Source organism: Trichechus manatus, unplaced genomic scaffold (assembly GCF_000243295.1).
Source record: "Trichechus manatus latirostris isolate Lorelei unplaced genomic scaffold, TriManLat1.0 scaffold00026, whole genome shotgun sequence".
NCBI lineage: Eukaryota > Metazoa > Chordata > Mammalia > Sirenia > Trichechidae > Trichechus > Trichechus manatus.
In genome coordinates this window covers 4,417,567-4,424,760 of record NW_004443962.1, presented here as the reverse complement: position 1 = coordinate 4,424,760, position 7,194 = coordinate 4,417,567, and the positions used below count along the sequence as shown (strand labels likewise).

At 43.1% G+C, this 7,194-nt stretch overlaps 1 long non-coding RNA gene across 3 annotated transcripts in view; it reads right to left on the bottom strand.

The window, feature by feature from the left end:
• LOC111820086 (uncharacterized) overlaps positions 1-7,194 on the bottom strand; it is a 28,042-nt gene that overhangs the window by 16,090 nt on the left and 4,758 nt on the right. The window contains exons 2-4 of one of the 3 annotated variants that reach the window (XR_002823609.1): positions 5,004-5,169; positions 3,766-4,066; positions 3,214-3,336 (exon numbers count right to left, since the gene is read on the bottom strand). This is a non-coding gene — a long non-coding RNA (uncharacterized LOC111820086). Of the gene's footprint in view, positions 1-2,535; positions 3,337-3,765; positions 4,067-5,003; positions 5,170-7,194 lie in introns of those variants that run through there. The other 2 variants (XR_002823608.1, XR_002823610.1) reach the window with 2 other exon arrangements.

The window sequence follows — 7,194 nt, the reverse complement described above, 5'->3', positions numbered from 1 at the left end:
AGCCACCACCACTGACTGCTCTGACCAGGATCACAACAGAGGGTTCTGAACAGAGCTGGAGAAGGATGTAGAACAAAATTCTAACTCACAAAAAAAAAAGACCAGATTTACTGGCCTAAAGGAGACTGGAGAAACCCCGAGAGTATGGCCTCCAGATACCCTTTTAGCTCAGTGGTGAAGTCATTTCCGAGGTTCACCATTCAGCCGGAGAGTGGACAGCCCCATATAACCAAACAGGACTAATGAGGCACAGTAGTCCAGGCAAGGTCCAGAAGGCAGAAGGGGACAGGAAAGCTGGTGACAGGGAACCCAAGATTGAGTTAAGGATAGTGTTGATGTGTTGTGAGGTTGTTAACCATTGTCATAGGGCAACATGCATACTAACTGTTAAATGAGAAACTATTTGGTTCTGTAAGCCTTCATCTAAAGTGAGAATAGCAGCACAACTGGAAGAGCATAGTCGATGTCACTGAACTGTGCACCTAGAGGTTTTTGGAATGGTTTATGTTTGGCTATGTATATTTTCACCAAAGAAAAAAAGTCAAGAAGGGAGAGGGTTGACATGTTGTGGGGTTGTTAACCAATGTCATAAAACAATATGTGCACTACTGTTTCATGAGAAACTATTTGTACTGTAAGCCTTCACCTGAAGTACAATAAAAAAATAATTAAAAAAAAATAAACTACTGAAGTAAATTATTTCCTTGACTCTTAGCTGTTGGTTTGCCAGCCTGGCGCTCCCACTACAGAGCGAATATCTTAAGGGCAGGAACCTGTTTTATTCACCTTGTATCTTCAGCTTTTAATATAGCAGACTGAAGTTAACACACTGTTGGGTATAGAACCTGGTTTAAAATTTAATCCCTTTTTGAATACTTTTTTTCAGTCTGTTCTAGTTTTTGTTCCTATCATTTTGGCATTTTAAGAACTTCTAGTAACATTTTTAAGGAGCCCTGGTGGCACAGTGGTTAAGAGCCTGGCTGCTAAGTAAAAGGTTGGCAGTTGGAATCCACCAGCCGCTCCTTGGAAACCCCATGGGGCAGTTCTACTCTGTTCTATAGGGTTGCTATGAGTTGCAGTCGACTGGATGGCATCGGATTTAGTAACATTTTGACCACAGGCACCTAAGACTTTGTATTTCAAACAAGCTCATAACAGATTTGTAACATTTTATGAATAATGGTATTGTTTTGTTTCCTTGCGGTTGTCATTTTTCTTTTATTTACTGTTAATCAAGATCTCAATTTCCCAAAATAACATACCGCATTCTGAAATACTTATTGTAACTACCGTAAATTATAAATACTAATTTGTACCAAACATTTTGGATGACTGAAAGCAAGTTATTTCAAGAATTTACAGTTGGGATCCACCCACAGATAACAGCCTTCAGAGTCTCCCTATAATCTCAACACCTCATCCGCAGCAGTGTGGTGTCAGCTGCCTGCTAACTGCTCCGTGGCCACCTCATTCAGACCTTGCTGCTCAGCATCTATCCTGGGGAGCTGCAAACACTACCTCTTTGGAGCAGTGTGCCTTAGAGTCCACACCTAAAGTCTGTCAAAATCCAGCAATTCCATCAAAAAAAAGCAAAATAAAAATGCCAAAAATTAGGCCAAAAAACAAAGCACAGGATACACACACTGATGCCATAAGGCAATACGTTTGACCTGGAGCTGCCTCAGGTTGCTCACAGCCTAGAAAGGTAAACCAGACAACCAATCACTACAATGTAGGATTCAGAGACCACATAGGATTAGGAGGCTGCAGCAGAGGTTAGCATGGGGCATTACGGAAGCACAGAGGAGGGTCATCTGTCCCTGCCACGGAAGAGTCCAGAAAGGCTTTGTTCAGGAGCAAATTTTGAGCTGCATTTAGAAGACCAAGCTGAGGTTAGCCAGGAATAGCAAGGGGAGGAGCAGGCATCCCAGGCAAAAGAAAGACTGTCACGCAAGAGGAACTCAAATAATTCAACAGCATCTGGGGTCCAGGGCCCTGTGCAGGAGTGATGGTAACCAAGGCTCGTATCACTGACAGCCTTGGGAACCATAAAAAGTTCCAATCTTAATCTGAAGGTGAAGGAGGGTTATTGAAGCATCTAAGTCTAGGAAGTCATTTAATCTGCATTTAAAAATAAGATCAGAATACCAGTTTATTAATTCACAGAGAAAAAAAGTATTCCTGCAGAGAAGGTCAGGGCTGGAGTCCTCTGGAAGCAAAGGTTCTGCCTTCAGGTTGGCTACAGGGGATACCAGAGTCTGGTGGTTACGCTCAGGCAGCAGGCTAAGGTAACCTCATTCATTTCACAATGGGGAACCACCAAACCACCTGCCCAGACTCCTTCCCCCTGGGAAGGGCATTGTCCTGAGCTGAAAATAGTGAGTGACCACTGTGTCATCAGAGGAAGACGGAGAGGGGATGGGTGAGCCTGGTGGTGACAGGACCAATGAGGTGGCCATTGCAGTAATGCCATGTTGCGCAATGAGGCACGAACTAAAGCAGGGGCAGTGGGGGCGAAGGGAGATTTTAGGGCTTAGAGATGTGGGAATTGATGGGGAAGTAGGACTCTAGGATGGCTGGTTGCCACCCGTCAAAAAAAGGGAGGAAAGGAGTGAAAGCATATTTGTGTGGGGAGATGATTAGATTTACGCTCCGGCTCCTTGCATGTTTCAGGATTACCCTTGCCACTTCCTAGCATAAATCCTTTACACCTCCTGGACTGAATCACTACCAGTTCCCCAAAGGCGCCATTTCCTCTCAGGCCTCAGTCCATTTGTACACGTCACTCCTGGTGATATGAATGATGCCTTTCTCCCTACCTGAATAACTCTAACTTACTGGCTCACCAATTCTGTCCAGCCTTCTCTGACCCTTCCCTTGCTTTCCTTCCCACCCACCCATTTCCATGTGTCCATGCTTCCAACTTGTAAATACTGTATGTCCATTAAGGCATTTACCATCTAGTCTGGTAATTATTTTATGTTTCTTCATTAAACTACAAGCTTATCTTTAAGAACAAGGATCATGTTTTACTCATCTTTGTATACATAGCAAACTGTTTGGCACAGTAAATGCTTATTAAACATTTATTAAATAAGTCAAAGTCCTTGATGAAATTTAGAGACTGCCAGGAGCTTACTAGAGAGCAGCAACCGAAAGGGGTAGGCAGGGATAGACAGTTAACGGACGTAAGTCTCAAGGAGGTGATTTTACCTTGCAGGGTGGGTAGGGATGGAGGAAGTGATGACCAAGGAAGCAGCCTTAGGAATCAAGGAGAAAGCCCAATCCCTTCCGGCCGTGTACTCCCTGATGTGTGGGCAAAGTGCCAGCCACCATCTGTGAAAGTTGCATGGGGGAGAGAAGCCAGAATTCTGTTAAGGTGAGGAATGCAGGCAATATTCTGGGAAGGCATCTGCGGTCTCAGAAAGGCTGAGATACTCAGTGAGTGGGGACCAGCACAACAGTACCGCTTGGTAGGTAGCCACACTTCTGACCTCCAGAGTGTTCCCCATTTGTTGACAGCCCCTGTGTTCCCCCTGTAACCCCAGTACCTAAAGGGGTACACCTGGTATAGCACAGGGCCTCCATGAATTACATAAGCCTGCACCTGCATGGACTATTTCCCTTTCTGCTTGGTTGGGGCCAGCCCACATCATTCTGGTTATTAAATACTCTGAATATGGCTCCTCACTGTAGGCAGTCTGTGAGGAATGGAGAAGGAGGGCCCAACACACATACAGCTGAGGAGGAAAAGCACTGAAATACCTGAAGCCGACACTGGGGAAAGAGGCTACACATCTAGGGAGACTGACGGTGACAGAGATGGGAGTCTGGTGCACAGAGCTGGCCTTGGTGGAAGGACTTCTCCACTACTCCACGTGAACACCCAGAAAGCTGGATGGGTTCGCTGAGGGAGACGCACCACTAGCCTACTTGGCTCCTGAAAGCAGCTGTCCCAGGAGGGAAGGGCTTGGCTGGATCCCAGAGCCTGGAAAGACTGGAAGTCAAGTTCAATGTCTGTGATAGGGGAGCAGCTATCCATGATGATAATGGTGACCCTGAGTCACTGCAAAAAAAAAAAAAAAAAAATGCTCATTTCAGTTTAGAGTTATTTTAGTATCGACTTAATATTGACTTAATTTTATTATACGCTAATCTTTTAGGAAGTATAATCTCACATATAATAAATATGCTAACTTGATTAGCCAGGTGTTTGTATTCCTGCCCATTCTTTATAAACTGTCTTTATCTATATGTTCTTCTAGTGAAAGAAAAAAAACAGGGAACAAAAGCAGTTAACGATTGTGTGCATTCTCTTTGACCCTGAAAAAGTTTTAGGGGATTTATCCCGCAACCTTAATTCACAGTTTCCTGTATGAAGGGATCTAGCAAGATCAAAGTGAATTTCAGCTGTAGTCACTCATAAAGCTCCAGGATTCTGTAACGCAGTCATGCCAATTACAGAAGCAAATATGCTTCTGGACTCCCTTCTCAAACGTGGCAACGGAATTGCCTCTGACGAGCACAGCTTAGCAGCATATTTACGAGTGTGAAAAGTATGAAGTGTGTGGTGGATCTTCATAAAATCAGTGTTGGCCAGGGGCCTAAGACAGAGTTGGGTTTCCAAGTAGGTAAACCATTAATCACAGGTAGTTAGAAAGTACATTCTAGTTGGTTACCTAAAAAACAACATGTAGGTGTCACGGTTTAAAAAAAAAAAAAAAAAAACTGGGGACAAAGCTAGTTTTTACTTTGGCTTCATTTTTAATTCAATTCAGTTCAAGACACTGGCTAGAAAAACCCATATATGAGACACAGTGAGAGACAAATTCTTTTGTGCCCTAGAATGTTCTTGATAGCAGATATGAAAAGGAGTATTGGGAGCCTTCAGCATTTTCTGTTTTGTGTTTCACAGATGAGAACATACTGCACAGAAACCACCAGCCCACGCATCCCCGCTGCTGGCTTCCCAAGCCTGAGCTTTTCTCTGCAGGCTCACTTACCAATGCTTTCTCCTGGCTTCAAGTCCACTGGGGAGAAAACTAGGCACCGACATCTCGTGAAAGCTCTGTGGTTCCTACTGAGGCTCCCTCACCCTCTCACGCCTTATCCACAGGACGACACTATTCAGATCACCATTCAGAGCACAGGTCCATTTATTAAGAACACCTGAGTAACATAAACAGGAAGCTATACCTTTGTCAGAATAGCAATACTGCCCTCACAGAGCACAGAACTAAAGCTGGCAAAGAGACCTAATTAAAACTAGATCTCTGTATGTGTCTATTAACAAATAATTTCTTTTACATAGAGTCCTGGAAAAAAAAGAAAGAAAGAGTCCTGAACCTGAAATGAAAGTACCTGCTACAGCTTATTTTATGAAACCAAGCAATCGATGGTACCTAGAAAAGTGCCTGGCACATAACAAGCCTCAATAAAGATTTCTGACAGACTGTTGACAGGACAACATCCTCCTTTTAATGTCTTCTTTGCCTTATTCAGCAATCTCTCTTATTTCTAGCACATCCTTTTCAGTATTAGAGTTAATACCTCACTCTAGAACAAGGTATACAATTAGATTGTTTTCCAGAGAATTAATGATTTTAAGGGAACCATTATTTGAGGGAAAATTTTCAGGACAGTTTATTCACTGACTCAACTAATATTTACGGAAGGCTTCTATAGACACTGCATTCATTCATTATATTACGCTGTTGGGGAGTAAGAGAAGAAAGGCATCCATCTGCTCCTAAAGAGGCAAAGTAGAGACAGACACTTAGAGAATCATGATACTGTGTCATACAGGCACACAAACAATTCCATGGGCTCCCAGTGGAGGCGAAGACCAACTATGCCTGTGTGGCGCCTCGGAAGGAGGTGACCTTTGAACCGGGGTAATTCCAGGGCAAGAAAGGGGGATGGGCATTTCAGATAGAAGCTTAGTACAGGCATGAAACAATGAAAGAACACAGGGCGCTCTGGCACCATGAGAAGGTTAGTGTGACTGGTGTGAAGAACACAGGGGAAAAGAAGGTAGATGTGAAAAGAGAAGGAGACTAGAAAAACAGATGGAGCCCGATTGTGAAGGCCTGAGGTATTTGGGCTTTATCCTATGCAATGCGCAGCCACTGAAGATTGAGCTCCTTGAGCAAAAAACAGAAAGGGGGAGGGTCTAAACGTTTGCCCTGTGTCTAACACCCAAAAAACCCCATTGCCATTGAGTCGACTGCAACTCATAGCAACCCTATAGGACATAGTAGAACTGCCCCATGGGGTTTCCAAGGAGCAGCTGGTGGATTCGAACTGCTGACCTTTGGGTTAGCAGCCACAGCTCTGAACCACTGCGCTACCAGGGCTCCATGTCTAACACAGTGCCTGGAAAAATGGACGTGAATTTATAAATTGCGGACTATTACATAATTTTTTTTTTAACATGAAGATGAATGGAAGGTAAAAAAAAAAAAAAACTGGAGGCACAGAGACTAATCTGGAGACTGTTACAACAGTTAAATTAAACCAAAATAATAAAACTATATATTTTGTTATATTTACTAGTATTCTATATAAAATGATCAAAGACCAGAGGAGGTATAGAATGACATCAAGGACATCTGAAGGATTCTACAGGGAAAATATTAAATGATGCAGGAAGCATCAAAAGATGGAAGAAATACAGAGTCACTATACCAAAAAGAATTGGTCGACGTTTAACCATTTCAGAAGGTAGCATATGATCAGGAACTGATGGTACTGAAGGAAGAAGTCCAAGCTGCACTGAAGGCATTGGTGAAAAACAAGCCTCCAGAAATTAACGGAATACCAACTGAGACATTTCAGCAAACGAATGCAGCACTGGAAGTGCTCACTCTGTGCCAAGAAATTTGGAAGACTGCTACCTGGCCAACCTACTGGAAGAGATCCATATTTATGCCTATTCCCAAGAAAGGTGATCCAATCAAATGCAGAAATTATCAAACAATATCATTAATTTCACACACAAGTAAAATTTTGCTGAAGATCATTCAAAAGCGCCTGCAACAGTATATCAACAGGGAACTGCTGGAAATTCCAGACAGATTCAGAAGAGGACGTGGAACCAGAGATATCATTGCTGATGTCAGATGGATCCTGGCTGAAAGCAGAGAATACCAGAAAGATGTTTACCTGTGTTTTATTGACTATGCAAAGGCATTC